At 42.4% G+C, this 26,077-nt stretch overlaps 1 protein-coding gene across 2 annotated transcripts in view; it reads left to right on the top strand.

Moving 5' to 3' along the window:
• Positions 1–26,077, top strand: part of hivep2a (HIVEP zinc finger 2a) — a 140,295-nt gene that overhangs the window by 17,297 nt on the left and 96,921 nt on the right. For both annotated transcript variants that reach the window (XM_036581216.1, XM_036581215.1), the window contains exon 2: positions 2,546–2,611. The gene's annotated coding sequence lies outside the window, so the exon portion shown is untranslated. The remainder of the gene's footprint in view (positions 1–2,545; positions 2,612–26,077) is intronic.

The raw sequence follows: 26,077 nt of genomic DNA, 5'->3' as shown, positions 1-26,077 counted from the left end.
TTCAATTGACGCACAGCCGGCCTGTGCATCTATTGAAAGTAAGGGCAAGGTCTCTCCCTGGGAGCTACACACTGTGGTCTAGATTGGAGGGGATCCTCTCGATTCTCCTTTAGCAGAAAAGTGATAGGGCATGGCACAATGACCGGGCCTCCAGAGATCCTGTGAATTATTCAACCTTCAATCAAGAGTGTTCCAGGCACAGCGTGTGCTGCTGGGTGCAGGTACAGCCTAGTAACACACTTACTGACTGTTCTATTAGAAACACCTCCAAAGTTCGTTCGTAGAAGCTGGTTGCATTTTGTGCTTATCATGATCCAAGAATACCTGCTTATCTGCTTTCAATCAAGAGTGTTGCAGGCACATCTGATACGCTTGTACCAGCTCCACGTAGATTACCATATCACCATATTGCTGTTGTCAGAAGAAAACCTTGTATCTCAAAAATGGTAACTTTACAGGAGAAGGAAAAAACATACTTTACTTTCAATGTAAGTCAATGGAACCAGACTTTTTCCCAAGTAATTTTGGGCTGTTTCTTTTGGTCCATTCGTCACACACAGTATAAAGGTCAACAGGTATTTTCGGATTATGTCAAAAACTGAAAAATGACAAAAATGGAGATACAAGGTTTTCTTCCGACAGCAGTGATGTTATAGACACTACTGTGCTGAGAATGCTCCACCAAATAAAGTCTGGCTAGCGGTAGGGCCCTTTCCAAGGCAAAGAGGAGCAAACTGTGCACCAACAAACGAGCTACAGTCTGTAACTGTAAACCTACAAAGTGCACATATGTGGTGTTTCTAATAAAACAGCCAATAAGTGTTGCTACACTGTAGGTGCGCCTGATAAACCTTCAACATGAATGTTTGCATTGTGGCTTGCTTTGCCTTGGTTGATCTTGCAATGTGCTGCACAAGGCTTTTCTCATGTTTTCAATGGCTGATTTCTGCACCACGTCCTCTCTGCGGCAAAACATAACCAAGAAGTGCATCGTGCTGCACCAGTTGTGGTTAACTTTGCTAAATCGTGCAGCTCGACAAAGGGATACGGAGCATGAGTGGTTTGGTAAAGCGAGGCAGTTCAGCATGGGAGTGCCACCAAGTAGATGCCTCTGGGTTTGGGTTTGGTTTGTGTCTTCCTTCTTGTTTGAACTTACACAAATAGATTTTTGCTGTTTGGAGAGAAAAGTCGGCGCATATATGAATTCAGGGCGGAACCGAGAAGCGCCACTGAGCTGGAAAAGGTAGAAGTCAAACAAAAGAGGCTCATTACGCTGAAATTGTACATGGCAAAGCAAACTTGGGCTTGTTGTTGTTGACCTCATGTCGGCATAAAAGAGCAAAACATCAAGCTTTTACTCCTTATTTTTTCTTTACTCATTCGTTTTAGACCAGGTCTGTGAAAGCAGTGTTGTGTTTCTGTGTAATCTTAATCTGTAACGCTGTAACGAGTCAGGATGAGTCTCTGGAGAAAGCCGTGTCAGTGCTGTTATCCCGAGGCAGTGCAGAAAGCGTGTCAAGTCGAGAGCCGCTGTCTCTATTGACACCTTGCCAGAATGTGAGCGCTGCTTGTGACGTCCTCGCTCGCCTCAGCTGCACAACAGGAAACACTCGTGGCCTCCCCTCCTTCCTGCTTTGAAAAAGGAGGTAGTCTCTCATTCTACCTCCCCCCCCCAACCACCACCACCACCACCCCCCACCCGCTCTCCCCTCTTTTTTCTTTCGCTTTCAGCTTTGTGCAGCAGCACTCACTGCCAGTTGAGACCTACTTTAGCATCTGCTTTTTCGCCAGCAGCCGCTGCCTGTCTGCTTTTTTTCCCCAACAAACGACGTCGCCTTAGCCCGCCCCCTACCCTGGCTAGTGGGCCAGTGAGAGCCTGGCTGGTAATGTTGATTGGTTTGTTCCTCTTTTCTTGCTCTGCTTGCTTCCCTTGAGTGAGTGAGGTTATCAGGTTAGCCAGAGAGAGAGAGGGAGAGAGAGAGAAAGAGAGAGAGAGAGCAATGGGAAGGGCAGGGAGGGCTGCATACAGTGGAAATCTGTACAGAGCTCAATTAGTTTGGGTTGGTATTACACACAAATGACACAGCAAAGCAGATGTTTAGAAGGCCCCCTCCTCGTCCAGTGCCCCTCACAGCTGGAGGGAGGTGGGTGCTATGTCCGGTGGGCAGCTGATGTGAGAAAGAGCTGGACACAGAGATAACAGAGAGAAAGAAAGAGGCTGAATGATGTTCTGGCAGATCTGTTCTCTGTGTGGATCTCAATGGAACTGGGGGGCTTGGTGAGGTGGTGTGTGCACTGAGGCACACAGGGAAGGATGGAAGATGCTGACGTTTGTGTTCAGCACCTTTATGCTATGTCCCCCCCCCACCTTTTCTATGTTGATAATATGGAGAACCTAAACAGAAGCATTTTGCCCTCGGGCTCCACTTGCCTCAGAGATCATGTGAGGTCTGTGTGTTTGTGTGCATGTTCATTTGTTTAACATCCCCCTTTTTCCTCTCTCTCTCTGTCTCTCTCTCTCTCTCTCTCTCTCTCTCACAAACAGGCTGTGTGAGGAAGGCGTGTACCTGGTTTAGCTCACCTCCAGGACAGCTAGCAGAAGAAGCCACAGGTAACGAGCTCTCTATGATTGCCATATACGATATAAGTTATGTTTCATTCATCTTCCACCGCGATCCGTTCCGTGTGTGCAGTGTGTGGTCGCTGTCCTCTCAGGTTACGCTTGACTCTCTCACAAGTTATTCTAATGCCTGTGTTTTTGATGCGTGTTGTGTTACGGCTTTGGCGCACAGATGAAGTTATGGGAACAATGGCATCCTTGGTTTTTCCGAGCATAAGATACCACTGACGGCTTCAAGGGTTCTTCTGGAAACTGATCTAGCACGGGTAGTTTTGCTGTTTAGCACTGGCGGTTTCTGAACATCTGATGTGGAACATATGCGATCATTTCGCAGTCACGTTCCATCCGTGGGAAACTGTAACTAGGTAATGCTAAAGTGTCTATGCTTTTATAAAGTGCAGGAGTTCATAGTCCTTTTTTGAGACTTGTCCTTTCACTCCACTACATTTCACGGTAAAATAGCCGACTTTTTACTACTTACACTACTTTCTGCTAAATACTGTGAAGTAAAAACTCTGTTTTTCCATAATATATGTGACTTTCTCAGTGTTGCACTTTCACAAATAAATCAAACCAGTCGGACCGCAATGTCCACTAATCCCTCCCTTAAATGCTGAACGTTCACCTGTAGCCTAGCAGCTGTAACTAGGCCGGGGCAAGTCTGGCATGGTTTCAGAATGAAAGAACATCATAGAACATAGTAATGTTGCCCTGTACTTTTCAGTCAGGCACCCAATACTCCAGTAGTTTGGATGGGGAGTGAAATTTAACTGAGAAGACAAGAAGAAATGCTGTATTCTTAGAGTATCTCTAAACTTTTACCTCTGATACTTCAGCACATTTAAAAGCAAGTGTTTTTACTTTAAGTATATAAATACAGCGTTTGTACTTGGTTGAGTAAAAATATCTGTACTTTCAGGATCTGTGATTTTTCTGATCAATATTGTTTCTGTGATTTAAATTGCGATTATTTTCTATGGTTTCAGTCACATGATTTTTCTGTTGTGGCCGCCATATTTGGGACCGAATTTCTGGCTTCAATGCTCTGCACGAGCGTAACTAGAGGTGAAAGATGGCTAAAATTACTCTCCTTACTTTGGAAGAGAAAAAACGTTTCCTCGACAAAGTTGATAAAACAGGCTGAGATCCTTATACAGTTTCCCCCTGAACTCCTGGTCCCACTTAAAGTGGCAGAAAAGCTACCAAATCTGTGTTTTCCTGACATTTATATTTCTCATACTCAGCCGCTCCCCCTATTCCGAAGAGTCTCTCAGAGCATTTAAAAGCCCAGAAGCCCACCGGCTCTTCACGTCAGGGTGGGTAAAGGATCCCATGGTATTACATAAAGAGGAGAAAACTCTCTGTGATCATAGGAGGGTAACGACATCAGCTAATTAACACCGATGTAAACAATGCCAGCCTTTAGAGAACTTTAGCTGATGTTACCAGCCGAGAGATAAACAGGCGTCCCCCTAACGGAGCTGCAGACAGCCGGTATAACTTTACTCTCTGTTTCTGGAGATTTAAATCAGGTTTGAATGGAGAATCATAAGTGTTAAATATCAGACTGAATGTCGTGGGTCGGAAAACGACGTCGTGTTTCGTCAGACGTGATTCTGTAAGTTTACTAGTGCAGTTAGTTCAGAGTTCAGCTCCAGTCCTGAAACCCCTGCACTGCATAATTGTGGTTTCCTGGTTAAAATACTTGATATTATTAGCTAATTAATCACTTCTTGAGCTGAACGAGGTGTGAACAGCAGAGAGAAACACTAAACTATACAGTTCAGCGGCTCCAAGCCTGGAGTCTGACACACTGAATTAAAGGTCTGTGTGTCTCTCAGCTTCTGTCACGTCTTGCAGGTGAATCTTTCACAAAGCGCAGCAAACTGAAGACGTTGGGCAGCGCGGTCGCTCCCTGATTCGGTCCTCAAAATTGCAGGGACTATACGATGTGACATCACGCGAAACGCGAGAGTAAATTAAGGGCCAGTGGCTGCATGCATAAAGCATTTTCCACTTAAACATTTGCCTTGAGAGATTGTAAGGTGGCCTCTTAAGATAAAAAGGAAATCTTAAGGCCGAAATTCACTTCCAGTGTTTTATGCTAGTCACCAAAGCCCTGTTACTTTGGCCAAGAGGACCAGAATATCCAATTTTTTGGGCTTGAGGCTTGAGCTTAATGTAGCACGCCAGACTAGTTGAGGTTGTGATGTCACAGCACATGGGTGTTGCTTCTGATTGGTCTAACTGATCTACAGAAAGTTCTTAAGCTTCATTTTATTGGGCTAAATTTCCCCACTCAAGACAATGATGTTAATATAGGCTTTGACTACAAATGCAGCTTTTGCACAATTGCACTCCTTCAAATTACGATTCTGATGTTCTTTCAGCTCAGGTTTCACTCAAGTACTGGATTTGTGAACTTTGTCCACCAGTGCATTCGATGCAGGCTCTTTGCTGTGCAGTGCTGAAGATGCTTTGTTAATGGAAGTGAATAATTCATGACCAGATAACCGGGTTGGAGTAATTATTCGTAATGAGAATGATGAGTACCATGGTAACAGGCTGAGTCAAGGGAAGTACTTCCTGCTGTTGAATGTGCAGCCATTTGAATGAATGCGGTGGTAAACATCGCTAGTGATTTTCATATTTGCAGGCGGCGGAGAGCAAAGACCGAGGAAGAATGAATGAGAGCTTTGCAGCGAAACATCCCTGCCCGGCATTGATGTGCAGAGAGCTGCTGTTTTCCTGTAGAGTTTGTCAATCAGGAGACGCTGTGTGCTGTGAGGTAGTGTGGTGTAGGTGTAGGTCACTGGGCCTGTTGCTAATGCTGGCTTTGCGGCACGTATCACTCTCCCTGTCTCTCTCTCTTTCTCTCTCGTCTGGTGTGAGCCTCCACAAGTGATGGATGGTTTCTGAGCAGTGCAAGAACAGGCGCTCTCGGCCCGGCCCGCTGCTCTTTGAATAAGCCATGTACAGAAATAGACATGCAAAAACACTGATAGCTATCAGGCCCTGAGGCTAAGTGTAGCCCCGCACACACAGCCGCAAACGACTCGTCACTGCTTGGAGACCGGCTGCAGAGGAAATGTGTTTTGCCGTTCTTTATCTGAGCGTGCGTGCAGATGTGTGTTTGTTTTTTGTACATTTTTAATACAAAAAGGTCCAGACCAAAGAAAAATAGAGGAAACATATAATATCAGGAACAAAACCTGTACAAGGCCTGAGCATAAAAGACCGCCATTTAGTCGAAACAGCCATTAAGTATAACTTATTAATCTTTCAGGAGGTATTTTTAAGGAAGTTAGACGCAATATATTTACAAGAACATTAACACCTTAAGAACTAAATGTAATACAGGGTGATTCAAAAAGATTCATCCAGTTTCTAAAGTTTCTAATAATTTATTTCACCTGTAAATCATTAGAGAACAATGCAATAAACTGTAAATAAAGCATAAAGTTTATTATGTAATTGTACAAGGTCTCAGTATGAACCTCCTCCAGCTGTACAGACAATATCAACACCATAGTCAAACTCATCCCGTACTGGATTGAGCGTGTCGGGTGTCGCTGCACTCACGGCTCTTTCAGTGCGATTTCGGAGATCATCCAGTGTTGTGGAACCAACGACGAACGCTCTGAGCTGTTGGAGCTTCACTGCCCACGAAAATCACACTGCACAGTTATGACGGATTCACTCTTATAGAAGTGGAGAACGCAGAACGCTTTCTGCTCAGGGGTCTCATCTCCTCTCAGACTGAAGGGAGCCATCTTCCACTGACAGTCAGAAACTCTATGACCCCCTCATTCAATTGGATTGTGATTGGTTCCTATATGCGCCTCACGGTTGTAAAAATATGGCGCTTTGAAATCAGAGAATCTCTTTGAATCATGCTGTATAATAGTTTTTCATCATCTAGTGTGTCCACTTTCTGCCTTAATCACAGCTTGCATTCTTTTTCAGGAGACTTGCTTTCAGTTTTTTCAAAGAAATCTGCAAAAATATATTTCTATACCTCTAAAGTATAATGTTGAGATGTGGTCTCATAGTGGAAGGATGGACAGAAGCACCTGTTTTTCAGATCTGAAGCAAGAGTGGAGCTTAAGTGTCTGCTGAAAGCTTTGAGATCTGTTTATCTGATGGTGACATGGTTGGTGGCCTGCCAGATTGTACACGGCTGTTAGGAGTCCCATTTTCTCTACATCTTTTAATCTTTTTTTTGAATCTTTGCTTTGGAAACTCCTTTTTTTTGTATGTTTCTTTCTCGTTCACTTTCCCCCTCTGTAAGTGGGTCATTTAACATCTAATCTCCTTAGAAAAGTCTCATGAAAAATGGGTAGTTAGCGGTTTGATTATAAATTAAATAAATAAAAGTGCGGTCTCTGACTTTCACTCAGTGCTGTACATGTTTCACTTGTTGTCTGTTACCGAGGGTAAGGTTAGCATAGCTGCTATGTGACAGTGGCAGAGGAGCGTGGGTGGCTATCACTGGCCATGGCCAGGAGAAAGGGTGATAATATCACAGGCTGCATAAAGGTGGAGGAACAAACAAACCATTTGAGCTTTTCCATTTTGCTCTTGCGTTTACTCAGCAAGGCTCCTCATACTGTCGTACCTCTAATGTTGACAGTCGGCAAACATTTGCCTATCTCTTGGAAATGTAATTGAGAGATTAAGAGTCTTAACTTTGCTTTACAAATGATATTTTAAAGATGGCATCGTGGGGTTCCTGCGTGTCGAAGGCAGAGGATTTCAACTCTGGACTTTAAATCCAGTTTACGGTCCTGGATTTTGTTCTCACTGGTAGTTTATTGATGTCATGGACAGGTTTTCTCAAATCCAGTCGTGGGGACTAGAGATGCACATTGATATCTTAAATATCTTCTGTTGGTATCGGCATTGGACAGATGATTGGATTTGACTGATGTTTCAAAGTAATATTTGATGTTGTATTCATTGTAGTACAGAAGAAGAGAACGCTTACAGCCGTAAGCAAAAAATGTAACGCCCTCAGTCGAATTACATATTTTGTTGAAGTGGAAAGCAAGTTATCACATCCTTTACAGGAGCAGACTTAAATATGCCATTTTTCTACTGATTGCAGAGAGCACAATTTCTGTTCATTTTCTGAATTTAACATACTGGAAAAAATAAAATACAACATACAAGTGTACCGTAACTTTTGCACACACCACATTTTATGTGTCATTTTTTTTTCCTGTGTGTTAAATTCAGCAAATAAACAGTAATTGTGCTTCAAAATGTGCAGACGTGGGCTCCTTCTAGAGGATGTATTTGTTGCTGGAAGAAAACCTTGTATCTCCATTTTTGACGTTTTTCAGTTTTTGACTTAATTTGAAAATACCTGTTACCCTTTACATTGTATGTAAATTTCATGATGAATGGACGAAAAGAAATGGCCCAAAATGACTTGGAAAAATGTCTGGTTCCATTGACTTACATTAAAAGTAAAGTCGTTTTTTTCCTTCTTTTGTAAAGTTACCATTTTGGAGATATGAGGTTTTGTTCCGACAGCAGCGATATGTTCACTTAGAAAATCAACAAAACATGTAATTTGACGTGGGGCACCCAAATTTTTGCATACAGCAGTATATTGGCATCGGTATTAGCATCAGCAGATATGTAGATGGAAAAAATTGGATATCGTTAGCCCACAATTCCCATATCGGTGCAATTCCTGTATCTTTGCATCCCTATTGTTTACATCAGCAATTCAGTTAACTATTAGATCTTGTCGTGTTGTAGGGAGATCACAAGGTCAAATCTCAGCAATGCCACAGTCATCCATGGCTGGTAACACTTTACTGCAGTGTTCATCAGGCTGCATGGCACTTATAGAGGTCCTGCATGTCAGCTGACATAGAGTTACATAACCATTCATAAGGGCTTATTCCAACAAGCTTCAATTGTCATAACTTTCTGAGATGAAATGACGTTAAAATTGACTAAAGCAGCCTGATGCTTGTTAGAATTAGGCTTTATAATTGTGAATGTTGGTTTATGTAGCCTGTAGTTTATTTATGTAAAAGGCTTATGTAGGTGTCATGCCGCCCTGCAGTAAAGTGTTACTGAACCATAATTGACCCCTTCTGGTTATTCTGTTACCCTCTGAAGCCCTTTATTAATGAGATGTTAGATGTATGTTGAAGGTGAATCCTGCAGGAAGGTAGATCTCCAGGCGAAGTAGAAGAACCACTTTTGACACCCTAAAAAGAACCATTTTTTGTAAATGAAACGTGTGACTGTCAAGAACCTTTTTAAAGTTTATGAACTTAAAACTTCTAATTAATGAACAACATTTATATTTTGTGGATAATCAAATATCAAAAGTGCTCTTTCTATGTTATCTGGAGATCTACCTACCTGCAGGTTTCACCTCCAACCCATAGCTAACGTCTCATTAATAAAGGACTTCTGAGGGCAGTAGATCAGCCAGATGGGGTCAGTTATGGTGGCAGCTAAAGTCTGCAGCGAGGTAGATCTCCAGAAAGGTTGGTGACCATTGTTTTGTGACACAATGCGAGTGGCAGCTCAAACAGATGTGGCTTTATTTGCCTTGGAGGAAAAGCATGTTAGCCCTCAGCTTGGCAACGTCGGTGCTAGCTATGGAGACCCACCTAGCAGGTGGGAATTAGCAATGACTAAATTGAGAGAAGGAACTTAAAAGCTCATATTTTTTGTGCTTGTTTGCTGTTTGTGTCTAATGTAGAGCTTATATGGTTAACAGACATATATTCTTCTATTGGTTGGAGATGCTGCAATGTGCCATTGCTGTCAGTTGATTGAAGATGACAGGAGTGTAATACAGGAGCCCTCTGGATATTGTGCTCTTTGCTAATTGGAGCGATGCACGCCGGCCCCTCTGTTAGCAGAAAGGGCAGCTGTACAGCAGTCAGCTGAGGCTGCCAGCAGCCTCCTCTATCTGCATGCCTGTATGTGTGTCCTTGTCTATGTTTGCCCTGGGGAACACAGGGTGTCAGGCATCACAAGGTCGGAGGTCATCCAGCAGATTTTCTGAGAGCAAGACGGTCATATGCGGGTCAAGTTACCTTTGTCACAGCGCAGCTTCCAAGCCGTCTTTGCTATGCGGTCTTGCCTGTGGAAAATCACTTCCACACTTGGAGTGGAAGGATGGAGGGTTATCAAGACAGATTTATGTGGTACGCTGTGGCCTGCTGGACCCTCTGCCCTTCAGCACTCTTGGACGAAAATGTGTGACAGTCATGAAACGGAGGAATTGGTTCACTGTGCCAGAGTATGTTTGCTTTTTTATGTGCAAGCAGTGGCGTCTCTGGCACAGAAAAGCTGGGAGGGCATAATGAACTGTAGGGGCAGCAGTGACTCGTCAGCGAAACTACACACAGACCTGATCCAAACACAAACACACTCCATCAGTGAAATCACAGATTCACACATTAACGTAACGGTGCAGGCGTTGGTGGAAGTGGAGACAGAAATATGAGTGATATAATAACAACATTAAATCTCGCAAAACCTGGTTATGCAGCATCGCATTATAAATCCAAAGTTATCTAGCAGTTTATGACCATTGTGATCTGCAACTACATGTCCAAACAGCATATCAGAGCAGGGAAACACACTTTCCAGGCGTTAGGAATAACGCGCCTTGTAATAATGCAGAATGACTCACCGTGACGTTCACTGCTCGAAAAGAAAAGAAGCACAATGATCTTTCATCTGGGTAAACTTGTCTAAAACTTCTCTCTCAAATTCCACCAATCCATGAATGAATTGAAGTGATAGCAGAGCAAGGGCAGGCAAGGAAAGCAGGAGAGTGTTTTAGCTACACTCACAGTCAGCCATGTTTTTCTCTTGAACCTCTCTGGACTGAAGGAGCGGTTTTTGTCCTTTCCAGACTGAATGATGTTGAAATCCTCTGGCTGGTGTGTCTCAAACGTTTAATCTCTAGGTTCTGCTCTAATGGCTGGAACCAATTATACTGCCTTGCTATTATGAGTAGCTACCACAACTGATGAGGAACAGTGGCTAGCTGCGTAGCAACACTAATACCATAAATGGCGCTTACTAAACATCTGTTGCTGAAAGTGCTGGTTTTTGAAAGAGAATTCATCTTTGTTACCTTATATAGTGTAAAATCACTGCATTTGTCCATATATCATATTTTATATAGAAGTATTTGTATATATGTAGTTTCATGAAGAGTTTCCCTCACGAGTTTCGCGCCGCTCTGTTGACATAACCACACAGCCTCGTTAGGACTGTTCCATTTGTGACCAACAGGCTACTAAGGAGGAGTCTTCATAGGACAGTCTTACCGAGGACCCGCACTACTTCAGCTGCAGCCTAGACTTTGGAGCGCAGACTATTATACATAATTGGTTTGATCCAAATATGCGACTATTGCAACAATGGTTATTATTCTACTATGATATTGTCTCCCCTGAGCAGACTACTGCAGTGATAAACAAAGCTAAACCAGCTACAGTATTGTTGTGGAATGCAATTAGATCAGCTCTTAAGGATTTAGTCCTAGCCCATTAGATTAAGGCCCGCAAAACAACGCATATTCTTATGTACTTATACTTATTTTCTTATCTGGTGTGACAGTGTTTGTATTTGTGCTTGTATAGACTGTGATCTTGACTGCACCTATCCATGTTTGTTTACACTGAACAGGAATGTAAGTTACATATCTGTTGAAAGCTAATAAAAAGTTGATCACAAAAAAAACATATCATATCGCACCACTGTATTGTATTAATTGGAATTTCATAGCGTATAATTTAAAAGATTAGGAATAGGAATTATTATTAGGATAGACCCTAAACAGTCTTCTCAACATCTAGATTTATTGCTTTGCTGCTGCTGGATTGATTTAGAGCTGTACAGGATGTGCCGGAACACAGAGCAGGCATTGTGACTATGCTGCTGGTTGTCTCGTGGTGAATGAAACACTGCTCGGTGCTGTCGCCCACACTCACCAGCAGTGCAGGGTCATGCCCTGGAGTTCAAATAATACTTTATTCACGAAGTATTATTACTCAGAACATGCTAGTGTTTTTAATCGTTAGCTACATGCATGCAGGCATGGCAATTGGGAAAAACTTGGCACTCAGAGGCTGAGCATTCTGAAATATCACACACAGGTTTCTGGAGCGTGAGTAACAGTGTGAAATGTTCAGTCACTGGCATATTTGCTGAGAACAGCTTTGCTTGAACTTCTGACCACGTCTGAAAAGTTATAATCCTTTGGACAGTGCCTATGTCGTAATTTCATCATCAGATTTAGCCTAATACTCTTGGTAAAGTACATTTTCTCTTAGTTATTAGCATGAATGTCTTAAAGTGCGGTTGCCAATGGAAGGAATTATAGTTATGTAAAAGAGGATGTTCAGATGATGGTCATGGTCACCAATGTCCTTCTGTGTGTGCGTGTAGAGAGGTGTCACGTTGTATTCTGCCTGATACCCTGTCAGTTCCGGCATCTTCCAGCCAGGGCTGAAAGCTTGAAAATGCCAGCATGGCAGCCACAGCCTTCCTAAGAAAGATGTGCTGTGTGTCAGTTGCACCTGGAATGCTATATTGTGTGTGTGCCTGTCTGTATGTGTACGCCTTTCCTGTAATAGGGAAACATTTGATGTCAGTGCATAACCTGTACCACTTGTTTTGGGGCGTCTGCTACTATTCAAACTCCTGCTGGGGAAAACCTAAGCATCTCACAGAGATGGGAATTGTGGGCAGATGCTGATATTCAATATGTATATGTATATATATATATATATATATATATATATATATATATATATATGTACATTTCTGTAGAATTGTAAAGAATACAAACTTAGAACAAGATCTGTCTGGATTAGCAAATTCAGAGAAATGTAACACTTTGTTCACTCAGCGGGTAAAAGTGGCCCAAATCTGATCTTTTTCTTCATATGTGGCTCAGATGTGTGTCTGTGTGTCAGTGTGAACAGATAAACACACTGAATCTGACATTTTCAATTCCGATTTGAGACGCTTTCATATGTGGTACTGAAATCTGATATGTATCCGATCTGCGGCAAAGTGACTCAGTCTGAACAGCCCGACCGGAATTCATGCGAATTTTATGTCACTCTAACTCAAAATTCATCATAATTTCGCGCTGCTGAGACTCAAAAACATTTAGGCTGATGTTTCTGTACCAAAAAATTAGAAGGCACTTATTGCAACCCTCCGTGTTTGAAGAGATTTTGGCTCTAGGCTGTAGGAGGCCAAAGAAAAGTCTGAAAGCAAAGTTTAAGGAGGAAGCGAACCAAAGAAGTGACCGCGCCCTTTTTACGGCTCGAACACATTCTGGGTGATGAGCCCAGCTGTCAGTCAGTGAAGCTTCATGATGGCTCCTGTGATGCTGGTGAAGATGAAGCTGATCCTCCGGGAGCGACTGGCGCTCGTTGGTAGTCGTGATTGTTTACCTCTGGATGAGCCGTGAAGCAGCGTGACGCTCTGTTCTTTTGAGCATGTGGGTCAGTTTAGGAGCTGATCTGTTCAGACTGATGACCCATACAGATCACATTTAAAAGATAATCTGAACAGAAATGAGAAAATCAGATTTGGGCCACTTTTACCTGCTTTACACTGCTTTCTGTTAGCTGCCAGGCCTGGGTTAAGCCTTAGAAGTTAAGAGTTGTTTTGCTATACTGTTTAAATGTAATTTACAGGGATATCAAATGATTAAAACAATTAATTGCGATTAATTGCGATTAACTGCATTATTGTGTGCGGTTAACCACACTTAATTGTAATGGTATTAAGGGTAACTGCTCATTTTGCTGTTGCTTTTGTTAGTTTGCTACTTGTTTAATTTATCCATGTTTCCCAGGAGCGCTGTTGAAAGTCCCTAAAGTGTTGCATTAAAAGCTATTTAACAGCTGTTTTTGAATTGGAAGGCTATAATAGCAGGTGCTGTTATAGCAACATACAGCACATATGAGTAGCTGGGTTTCAGCCTGCACTAATATGGATGGTTCAAAGGGTCAAACTAGGAATTAGGAATAGGAAAAAAAAATTAGCTGACTTTGACAGGCCTAGTAATTACGTAATTAATTTTGTATGGAATTACATTTTCACTCAGGTTACATTCTATATTTGTCTCTCTTTTTTCTTGATGTTAGTGAATTGTTTCAGTGAGCTATGATCGAGCATGATTCATATCAAAAGGCAACATGCTTTTGTCATAGCTGGTAATAACTGCCACTTAAAAGGGTTAATCAGGACGGTGCTCCAGTTCCCATCTAGGAGTGGATGGACAGCATCTGAACCGCCACAGGGATTCCAGAACCCTGTCATTGGCTGGAGGGGAGGGCTATTGCACGTTATTGGTCAGCTCTCATCTTTTGTGCAGCCCTGCGGCGCAGACAATGTACGAAACCCGCCTAAAGTAGCAACACATAATCTGTTACTATGGGAACCCTCTCGGAACTGTGCTTTGTCCTTGACAGAATCAGATGGCGAGCAGAGCTGTGCTCGCGGAGCTGAGAAGAGAGAGTGGGAAAGAAAAAGGGAGAAAAGAGCAGAAAGAAGAAAGCTTGAGAGAAGGAGTGGTGAGGCTATGGATGCATAGGAACAGCGTTTCAGAAAATGGCGGACAAGAGCGAGTCGTCCTGTGACTATCAGCGTTGGGTCCTCTGGGGCCACAAAACAGATGTGCTGTTGAACCGGAACAGTGATATCGCTCTCCCTCTCCTCTTGTCTTGTCTATCGATTCATTCATTTTAATCCAGTACTGTCATAAGACTGCTGTTTAGGGGTGGTTGGTAGCCTAGTGGTAGGAGAAGTGAGCCATAAACCGGAAGGTTGTGGGTTCAAATACCATGACTGACCAGGTATACCTGGTTGTGCCCTTGTGCAAGGCACTTAAACCCCCACTGCTCTGCTTGCGATGCTGTGCTGCTCCCAGATTGGACATAGACAGCAAAATGGCCAATAAAGTACATTACATGTTTCTGGTCAACAAGTCCTCACCTCTTTCCAGCTGGACAGTAGCCAGAAAAAGTCCCCCTTGCTGTTTAGTGTCTGGATCAACCTGAAAAGTACATATTCTTGTGCTGTTTGAGCCAGAGCACACATTGCTTAAGCTATTTTTGTCAGACTATACATGTAATTTCTAATAATTGTTTGAAATATTAGCTCTTCATTCAAGTAGATAGGAACCAGGGGCCACATTACAGAAACATCCTTATCTGTACAAACTCTTATCTGTTTAGTCACCATGAGAAGTTAGAATAAGATGTTTGCAATAGCTATTTCAGAATAACAGTTCTACTAACTCAAAATGAGAAATGCTGAAATGATGCTGAAAAGACCAGCACAGACCAGCATGGATTCCTGGTTTATGTTGGTCTTGTATAGTTTGAAATAACTGCCTGGGGGTCTTTGCCAAAATAGCCACCAAGTAGGGGCTGGCGGTATGGCAAATGTAATTTCACGATACTTAAAGAAATTTTCTCTATACAAATATAAAACGGTATTTATTTTTTCAGAGGTTTAGTTTAGGTTTAGAACAGGTGAAGAACTAGTAATGCCATATTATGCTCTCTTTGTAATGGCTTTGTAGTGAAACATCCACAGTAAGCACAGAAAAGCATTTTTTGACGTAATGTGACGTGATTTATCAGGAGAATAAGAAATATCATTTTTAATATCATCGTTTGAGGCAGTCGTGGGCTGGAGGTTAGGAAACCAGCCTTGTGACCAGAAGGTCATCGGTTTAATCCCCTGACCTGACAGGACATGCCTGAAGTGCCCTTGAGCAAGGCACCTAACCCCCAACTGCTCCCCGGGTACTGTGGATAGGGCCTCCCACCACTCTGGTCAAGTGTGCTCACTGCCCCCTAGTGTGTGTGCATTTACTAGTGTTTACGTGGGTGTTTCACTGCACAGGTGGGTTAAATGCGGAGGTGAGTTTCCCTCTTGTGGGATTAATAAAGCTTAACTTTATCCACCCAATCTGCCAAATAGACAGACCTGCCTTTAAGGATGTCCTGCACAAGTTGGTGGGTTTCTGGGTGTAATACACCTGACCCAACTAATCTAATTTACAGGCCTTTCCTTAGTTGAAGTGGATGTGTTAGAGCAAGGGTGGGTATGTAGACGTCTCAGGGTGGTAATAAACTGAGTTTGAAATTTCTAAATCAGTGCACTGCCTTCTGAATGAGGAGCTTAGTAGGGTTGACGGTCCAAAGGACCTCAAGCCTGTCCACTAGCCAACGGATATACCACAAGTTAGCATGACTGAAAACTCCAAACAAGATCCAATAAGATGTGTAGATGTGTGTCATGTGTGGGGAACATATTATGTGCAACAAAATGAAGCATTATCTCTTACAAAGGTGAAAACTGTTCTGTTAGCTGACAATATTGTTCTGTTTTTGCTCGTGTTTTAACGTTTACTTAAACGTTAAAACTGCATGCACTAGAGAAGTTTTGGGGGCGGGTTTGGGGAGCAACAAGTTGTCCCTGGAAGTGCATTCTTATTACGAGGTTACCTCTGACCCTGCAATACTACAAAACACTGAAACCTGCAGGATGTGGTTGCTGCAAGATCAAGGTTAGGAGCCACGACGTTGGGTCGTGGAGGTAATAAGTCACTAGACACATTGACGGAAGTGAAAAAAATCAGAGGGCTGTAGGTAAAGGCAGATGTCTAGATGCATCCACAGGTCTCTCTTTCCCATCCGACGCTGTGAGCAGCCATCACCAACCTACTCTCTCTCTCTATCTCTATCTCAGTCCACTTCTCTCAGTGTGCCGGCTTCCTGATAACAGCTGCATTTGAATTTGAATAGTGCAGGGTCAGGGAGCTGGCCTTGCGAGCTGCGGCTTCCTGTAGCGCAGGGGCTGCGGCGAGCGGCGTGTGTCCGTAGTCAAAGCACATGGAAAGCAGCGAGGCGAAGGCGAGGCAGGCCGAGGCGACCAGGAACTGCCCTGCCTTTTTTCTCCCACGGGCTTCAGCGCCTTTCATTTCCTCCTCCCTGAGCCATGCAAATGACACTCCGGCAAAGGGCTGCCAATGCGCCCAGCTGTAGCCTAGCATGCTTCCTGTTGGGGGATGTTTGAGGTGTGTGCGTGGGCGTGCGTGCGCATTTTTTGCACTTGTGTGTGCGGAAGAGGAGCTGGTGCTGATGGTGGAGGGCAGGATGAGTGGGGCTGGAATGATCATGTTCATCCAGCCCTTTTAAACACTCATATTTAGATAAATGCATTAAGAGCTTCAGCACTGTTTTCCAGAGATGTTCACAAGCCATTTCTTGCAAGGCAGACTCGAGTCTTGAGTCTCTGGGATGCGAGTCTGGGTCGAGTCTCGAGTCTCTGGGGTGCAAGTGTCAAGTTTGGAGTCTAATCTAAAGACTCAAGACTTGAGTGTAGTCTCTTTCTGAGCTGCAGGCATTGCATTGTGCAGAAGGTGACCTGTACTAAAAACATCAGGTACGACACGGCTGCAAATAACAAGCCTTTCATTATAGACATACCTTCAGTTTGATGGATAGAACCAAAGTGCCATTCGTAGTATATACAGTGATTAAGGCAGGGCTGTACATAAAATTTTTGAGCATGTAGCTCTGGTGCTATAAAAGTCGCAAGTGTTTAGCACAGAGATTAAAAACTACGTAAAATACGTATGAAAAGTATAAATCTCCATAAATAAAACAAATTTGGCAATTGTGAAAAACAGAAGCAGCATGCAAAAGGTTTGCGTTTTAATGCTTATTTTGGGAAATGTACAAAGAATGAATTTTCTCTTGAATAATTCAGATTCCCCACAAGGGGGCACTATAACCACCTAACCAGTGTTTTTCTGCATGTGCATCTGTGCAAGGAAACCCACACCAGCAGTAATGCACGTATATTTGGAAGTCATACATTTCAGAATGGAAACAAAATATTTTATTACTAGTTTATTACTGGATTATTACTAATTTATTATAATAGTTAATTAGAAGAAGGCATAAAGATGATATATATAGGCTAAAGATAGCAAAGACAGCAAAGTGTGCTGAGTACAGAGATTTTTTTTAGGAGGCAAACAGGAAAATCTTGAATCTAAACTGCTTTACATTTGACATTACAGCCCTAAACTAAGCAACTCTCGGGCACTTTGTATCATGAGACCTTTTGTTTATAAACATCTGGATTTGTTCTCTATTGTTCGTATGATGGACTGCAACTACTATAAACACAAGAACTGAAACTGTGTCACAGCTGAAACGATGATGTTGAGCAGATGAGTAAGGCAGTGGGTAAAACTCCATGAGCAGACTAAATATAACATGACTAAATGTTTAAATTAAGATATACACACGTGCGCACATGAAGAGTGCGTCTGTGATCTGTTTCGTATTTTTCTTAGCGTGTGCAACCATATTGTCACATTGTACAGCCATGGTTTAAAGGAAAGTGGCAAGGCTTCCCTTTCTGGTGCCATCGTCTAAGCTACTCTGGGTACAAGGCAGCTTCAAGGGCGGACAAAGAGACGCTCATCTTACCCCTCTTGAGGCTAATCCATTACCTTAATCAGCGTCAGAGATATTTAATCTATCTAGCGATGCAGCTTATTCAGATGTAGCTTACTAAAAATGTTATAAGATTATTCGCTCACATTGTTAATACTTCTAAATAGTGCCGCTCTTAAAAGGTGTTGGAGGATCGCCTGCAGGTTTGGCATCTGTGTTTTAATTTGGTAGAGCCCATCTTGTCTTTGAACCTTGCCATACTTAACATAATTTTTGAAAAAAAGGAAAAAGGTGGCACTTTTGGACCTTGCTGCAGAACAGTGTTTACCGACCCGAACGTTAGGCCACCCAGGCAGTCCACATTTTTCCTTCATGACTATGTGTTGTGGGTGAGGATGGAGGAAAAATGTGAACCATCTACCAATTTTTTACAGAAGATCCCCTTTTTGATTCCCTAAACAACCATGTCTGAAAAGGTAAATAAGTGTGAAGATCCTTTTAAAACTCCCAAATCATGTAAAGTGAAATTTCTCCTGCTTTTCTGCAGTAAAGGAATTAGATATAGTATGTAAACATTGTTTGTTTCTGAATGTACCATTCACTGTCTACTCTGTACAGTTCATGTATGGAAACTAAGCTGCAAATTAGATTTTTAAATAAAAATAAAATAATCCTCCTTTACAGTAAAATAAAGCTCTGCTGATCGTTTAACAATAAACGATCTTAAACGCTGGAGTTAATGTAGAGCTGCTAATTCACCCTTTAACCCTGAAGATCAGCGCAGACTGCTGGTCACTATAGCAACACAGACAACAGTCTCTCCTAGTTAGTAGCTAATGTAACAACAAAGAGAGAGAGATTTAAGATGAACATTGATAATTTGGAGATGAATAGACTTATTTGCATTTATAATCACTCCAGCTGGTTTCCTGATACGTTTAATCTGCAATGAGGCTGAAGTTGGTTTCTCATTCGGCAGCTTCTTGTTCAAATTTTGCCATTTCACGTTAAATGGTACAGCAGTTACATTCTGGCGCCATTTAAGGTGGAATGGGAAAATTCTAACAAGAAGCTGACGAATGAGAAGCTGACTTCTGGTAAAAAGTCAAACGTTGAGAGACGTTTTACAAAAAAAACGTTATACTTTTCAGAAAGCTTCTTATTTTCCCACTTCTTATTTAAATTTTCCCATTCCACCTTAAATAGTGCAGCAGTTCTGTAGTCCATTTAATGACTTTTTTAGTGTTTGACAGTTTTTCGTTGCAGATTAACGAAAACGTTTCCTGCTGGAGATGCGAGAAAAGCAGCTCTATCTGAGCTGAAGCTTAGAGCAAGTCAAGTCAAATTTATTTATATGGTGCCTTTTACAACAGATGTTGTCACAAAGCAGCTTTACAGAGAATCCGGGTCCACGCCCCCAGTCAGCAGGCCTTGGCGACAGTGGCAAGGAAAAACTCCCTCAACAGGAGGAAGAAACCTCGAGAGGAACCAGACTCAAAAGGGGAACCCACCCTCCTCTGGTCGACACCGGATAACAGCACAGACACAAAACAGTATAAGTGGATACAGTTTTACAGTTCTGTGCAGTGTTGGGTATGGAGAAAGCAGAGCAAATTGAGTCTGCATTTTCATTTATCTTATATTTTTACCCTGTACTACTGAGACATATTTACAGCCAAGATGGTAAAATGGACATATAATATTGTGGCTCCAAAGGTGGTTTGATTTTTGTTGAAAAGACAAAATGACTCTTATTAACATTTGCGTTGCGACCCCTGGTCTATTCAGCTTCTAGCAGTTCACATTGAAGTTATAAGGAGTGTTTCAGCACAGACTGTTTTTTTTTCTTTTATAGTACAGCCAATTGGGGCAGAGCTCATTTACATATACCAGTCTTAAAGGCTCACTGTTCAATTCTCTTTAAGAGATAAAGAAAGGTTGTAAAATGGTCATGTGAAAATGAATTATGAGTGGTTCCGGTACGTAAGACCACACAAACATTATAGCCTAAGTGGACCTCATAGGGACAAAATAACATACAATATAAATGTAGAATGTGGGACCATTAAAGAAAGAACCGTCACACAACGCACAGATTCTACAAGCTTTAAAAGGTTCTTCACACTCATTTACCAAAACTAAAAGTGGTTCTTCTTTTGCATAAAAAAACCTTTTTGCCAAGTTATTTTCAAGAGTTTAGGCATCAGCTGCATGTTTATTTGATTGTGATGGTTACTCCTAACCTTCTTCCGGCAATCAATTTGGCTAAGAAATGTTGGAAAGCTGGTGAAACAGTGGCACTGAGACAGAGGGAGAACAGAATCTGTTTCTCTCAGATTCTCTCTTCGTCTCTCTCGCTCCCCTTCTCTTCTTCTTCCTTTCCGTGATGGAACAGGTGGTGAACTGAGCCGGCGAAGGCTGGTGGCAGCAGTTGCCTAGCAGGTAGGTGGGGCTGTAGTGGAGTGGCGGTGTGCTGCTGGCGGGGGAGCAGCTGCAGCAGGCGGGTGAAACGGAGCAGCCGCTCGTTCTCCTGCTGTCTGCCCACGCACCACTCGCGCTTCTGAGGAGCTGCTCGCAGCCCTCGCTTTCACCCCCACGAGTGCAAGAGAGGGCAGGGAAAGGGACAACTAGCAACACAGAAATGTAACATAATCTCTTTAGATGAGACATTTAGAGCCATTTAACACTCACAGCTGCCTGTTGTCACTGTCAAACATAGAAATCAAAATTTCGCAACCCATCGTAACCTAATTACATGGTAACACTATAGGAGAAGCAAAAACCCTTCCCCGAGCAGATGAATCTGATGATTGTGAGCGCATTGTAAGAGTATTCAAAGAGAACTCAGTTAAAACTTGCTGAAGGAGGTGACTTCAGAGGATGGAAGTGAATTATCTAATATTGAGCTCATATAGTCAACGCTGGTTGGTACAGTGTAGTGGGTAAAACCTCTGCCTTCTACACTGTAGACTGGGGTTCAGTCCCTGCCTGGGTAAGCACCCTATGCTATACCAATAAGAGTCCTTGGGCAAGACTCCTAACACTACCTTCTCTACCTGTGTAAAATGATCAAACTGTAAGTCACTCTGGAAAAGGGCGTCTGCCAAACGCCGTAAATGTAAAGTTTAATGTTGACTTTGCTTTTGAGAGCTAAACATCAAGTCAGACCTTCTTTTTTCCAATTTTTCTCCCCAATTTAGTCGTATCCAGGACTCCCAATCACACAACACCACCATTGCTAGAAGGGTGAAGACTAACACAAGCTTCTGCCTCATTCTGAGTCATGTGAAGCAATCTTCTGATGATAGGGCCAACGCTTAGACCAGGGGTCACAACCTAAATGTTAAGAAGAGCCACATCAAAACCATCTTTGGAGCCACAACATATTATGTCCATTTTACCATCTTGACTGTAAATATGTCACAGTATGTGACGTTTATGAACTAGTACAGGCTAAAAATATAATATAAACAAAAACACAGACTTACTTTGCTCTGCTTTAGGCTTTAGCTCAGCTATAGCTGCTTTTCTCGCATCTCTGGCAGGAAACTTTTCCAAAAGTGGAATAGTTTTTTTGTAAAATCTCTCTCAACATTCGATTTTTTTACAAGACTGAAGTCATCTTCTTACTCACCACCTTCTTGTTCTAATTCTCCTGTCCACCTTAAATGGTTGCCTGAGGAGCCAGAATGTAACTGCTGCACCATTTAAGGTGGAATGAGAAAATTGGAACGAGAAGTTGGCGAATAAGAAGCCTTGTGACTTTTTAGTGTTTGTCAGTTTCTCGTTGCAGGTTAGACATATCAGGAAACCAGCTGGAGTGATTATTAATCTAATTGTCCATTTGTCTTCAAATTATCGATGTCCGTCCTAAATCTTTCTCTTTGCCGTTTCGTTAGCTACTAGCAAGAGAAGATTGTTGTCTCTGTTGCTATGGTGACCAGCAGTCTGCGCTGATCTTCAGGGTTAAAGGGTGAATTAGCAGTTCTACATTAACTCCAGAGTTTAAGACCATTTACTGTTAAACTGTGTTGAACGATCAGCAGAGCTTTATTTTACTGTAAAGGAGGATTATTTTATTTTTACTTACAAATCTGATTCAGCTGTGGAGCCACAACAGAGCAGTAAAAGGGCCCTTTTGTGGAATTTTTCTCAAGAAAATAGTCATATGTGAAAGTTTGGGCACTGCAGTCAAATTAATTAATTGTTTTAATTAACTTTTAAGTGAAAATATGTTAACACATCCTCTATAGGGAAAAAGTTAAGTATGGCATTTTTTGGCCAATTTTAGGACACAATTCCTATTTATTTGCTGTGTTCAACATTATTAGAAACTATAGAACATAAAACATAAAACGTGTGCTCACTGTAGAGGATGTTTTAACTTATTTTCACTTATAAAATCAACAAAACATGATATTTGACCAGGTGTGCACAAACATTTACTTACACATGTATGGAGCTTTTGCACTGTTTTCCAGAGTTGCTCATGGGTCGATTCATGTTGATTCATGTTTTCAAATAGGCTTTTCCTTATAGAAAAACCTTCAGTCTAATGGGCAGAACTGAAGTGCTAGACACAGTGATGTAAACAGTAATTGTGCCCAGACTACTGTATATGCACACCTGCACTCCTACTCAGCATTGCCGACCATGTTCTCTGGTTCAGTCGGATGCTTTCTTTGCCACTTCCTTGCCGTTAATGAAGATGCCATTGCCACTTTCCAGCCTGGCCCGACGGAGGAGTGCACAGAGGAGGTAGGCCACCCCATCGCCTCCCCACTGAGAGGCCTGCTGTGAGCGGAGAGCCTGTGATTCCAGGCTCCTAGCTGGCCCTCCCAGGTCATTAATGAGAACTCGCCATCATTAGCGGCCCCTGCGCTGTTTCTCAGGAGCTGTCCTTCATGCTGGTTAGCAGCGAATTAAGCTGCGAGTCCAACGATGTGGGAGCTGGACGGCACGCCTCTGTTGACACAAATTATCAGCCGATGACACTCCTGCCTCCCTGCAATCAAGAGGGACGCTTGCGATTAATTAGCGCCTGGCCTCTGTGCCTGAAGAGCTGGCCATGAGGGGCCCTCAGATGTTCGCTCTCATTAGGTCAGCACAGACCTCGCGAACAAGAGGACATATGGGACACAAACTTGTCTCAGTCGGAAATAAATAAATAAAATAAAATCATTGCATACACTGGTCTGATACGTTAGGCTGAATGAAGAGTTTGATGTACTTTTAGGCTCCTTGCTGTGGAGATTCCAGGGATTTCACTGTCTTGCTTCCAACCTTGAGCAGATAGTTTCCTACTAACGTTCAGCAATTAGTAAGAGTCTCATCCTGGCCCAGAGGTACTGGAATTTGATCCTTGTGAGGGTTTTTAAGAGGTGTTAGCTACCTCTCATTAACAGAGAGGAACACAAAGGCCTTTCCAATCAGGTGTTCCTCTCCGCTGCGGAGGAAAAGGAAAGTCTGCTTTGGAATACTCAATAGACTGCTCGGGAATGTTTTTATTAAAAGTGCCATCCCCACACAGAGTCTGTTGAAGAATGGCTCGGCTAATCTTTGCCCTGCTCCAATTTACAGCTAGGATTAATGGTAGGTGAGGTTTAATTATGGCACACATATTAAAGCTCATTGTTCTCTCCGAACATGAAGCGGCGGAGGAAGGTGACTACAGGTGCTCGGAGGCTTTATGTATCAAAGTCTTGGAAGAACTTTTTTTCTAAGCGTCTGGGCTTTATTTAAACTTGTTTTATGCTGTTTGAGCACATTATTTTATGCACTACTTGAAGGCTTTAGCACAAAAAACCTGGCTGTTTCTGCTGTTTAATCTGATTTTCTGTTGTTGTATTTTATAATTTTGTAAAGAACGCAAGAAGAATATAGAAATATAATGTTATTCCAGGGGCAGCTGGTAGCTTAGTGGTAGTAGAGGTGAGCCAGAAACTTAAAAGGCTGTGGGTTCAAACAAATCAATCAAGCAAATCAATAATAAGGGTGAATTATGCTCTGGAAGATCTCGCTTGGAAAAATCATCCAACAATAAAGGAAGCATCATGCATTTTTAATACAGTGATAGGAAACATGGTAGCACACAGATTCTACAAGCTAGCGCGGTTCAGTCTGGGCAGTGTGGACCTACCTGCGCCATAAAAACCAGTAACATACTTCACACAAATGACACACTTTGATAATGCGGCAAAGGCCACTATAGTGACAGCCAAGCCTGGCCAAGCTGTCTTGTAATGCCAGTGTGCTTTCGTCCAGTTAGCTGTCAGGGCAGACCAAGAGCTTGATGACTCTCTTGCAGAACAAATTTGCTCATATAAACATACAGTATGCAAAGGTTTGGGTGTTCCTGGTCAAACGACACATTTTGTTGATTTTCTGAATCCTCTAGAGAGAAAACAGTTCTGCACGCTTTAATGCACAATTACTGCTTATATTCTGTTTAAAACAAAACATAAAATTTGACTGGTGCAAACGTTATGGTGCATTTTATATTCCATTTTGCCGCATATAAATAGAGCATATACTCAAACATTGGCAGAAAATGTCATATTTAAGTTTATTCTGTGTAGAGGATGTGTTAACTTAGTTTTACCTAAAAAAAATCAACAAAACGTCATTTGACTAGGGGTGTTCAAACTTTTGCATACGTTTATATATATGGTGCTTTACTCTTCTTACTATTAGAACAAGTAAAGCAGCTCACACTCCTCTGCTGTCCACAGAGTTGTTGTGGCTGTTGGAATAACAGGAGATCCTGGTTATAGATGCTCTGATTTGCCCAGTTCGGCCTGAGTTTGTACAGAATGACTGTGTGTTTGTAATGCGCTGGCTGTGTGAATCAAATCAAATCAAATCACGTTTATTATCGCATTACACAAGTGCAAAGGTGTGAAAATCTTATGTATGTAGCCCCCTTGTGTCATATATATATATATATATATATATATATATATATATAGTAAAGTTACTATTTTGGAGATACATGGTTTTGATCTGACAACAACAAAATGTTATCTCTCACTAATCTAGATAGTTGTAGCCCCAGTTATATTGGCATTTGCATCAGCAGATATGGTTGTAACAAATCCGGATATCCGCATTGGCCCACAATTCCTGTGTCGGTGCATCTCTAATTATAAGATTGGTTTCAAAAAGATGATCAATTATAGGCAGCTAGACTTGTAGTGTAGTACAGAGGCGCATCAAAGTCAGTAATGTCCTGTCAGAGCCCAAAATATATATGACCCTCTCTTTGGGTCAGCTCTAACAACATCACAGGCTAAAGCTGTATATCACATATGGACATGTTTGACAGAGGACTGTCAGGGACGGCATCAAGTTTGTTGTCAATACTAGTCACAGGGAGTTTGTACCAGCAACACCAGCAACTATTTGCATAAGTAAATGTTTCTGTGGACCACACGTGACCGAACGAGCCACAGTGACACTAACTGAAAAGTCCATTGACGACGATGGCTTACTATACTGTTTTTCCTAATCTGGCTACTAATGTATGCATTTATGTGTTTGATGCACGCTGAAACATCGCTCGAGGGGGAGAGGATGGGCTCGCCTCCATCTTTGAGCTGGCATCCCTTGATCACCACGCTCAGAGGCTTTTTCAGCTGCCCTGTACGTGTCAGAGGCTCTGACAAGTGCAACCGCTCATGCTGTCTGAGTCTCGTGCCGCCTCAAAGCCCGAGCTGTCTGCTTCTGCGCATTGATCCCCACTCCTCCCTGACTTTGTGGGAAAAAAGAGAGGCAGTATTTGTAAAAGAGCCCACTATCTTGACGTGTGTCAAAATAACGCAGTGCTTTTAAGGGCCCACCAACTGAGGAAGGATTCTGAAAAGAAGTACGAAGGCACAGTAACGACGCCTCACAATGTATTTGTTTGAACACCGCAGGTTGTGATCGGCTGTTTTGTCGCTGCGGCAGCGGAAGAGCG

Source organism: Colossoma macropomum, unplaced genomic scaffold, assembly GCF_904425465.1.
Source record: "Colossoma macropomum unplaced genomic scaffold, Colossoma_macropomum, whole genome shotgun sequence".
NCBI lineage: Eukaryota > Metazoa > Chordata > Actinopteri > Characiformes > Serrasalmidae > Colossoma > Colossoma macropomum.
This window is presented reverse-complemented; position numbering and strand designations above follow the sequence as displayed.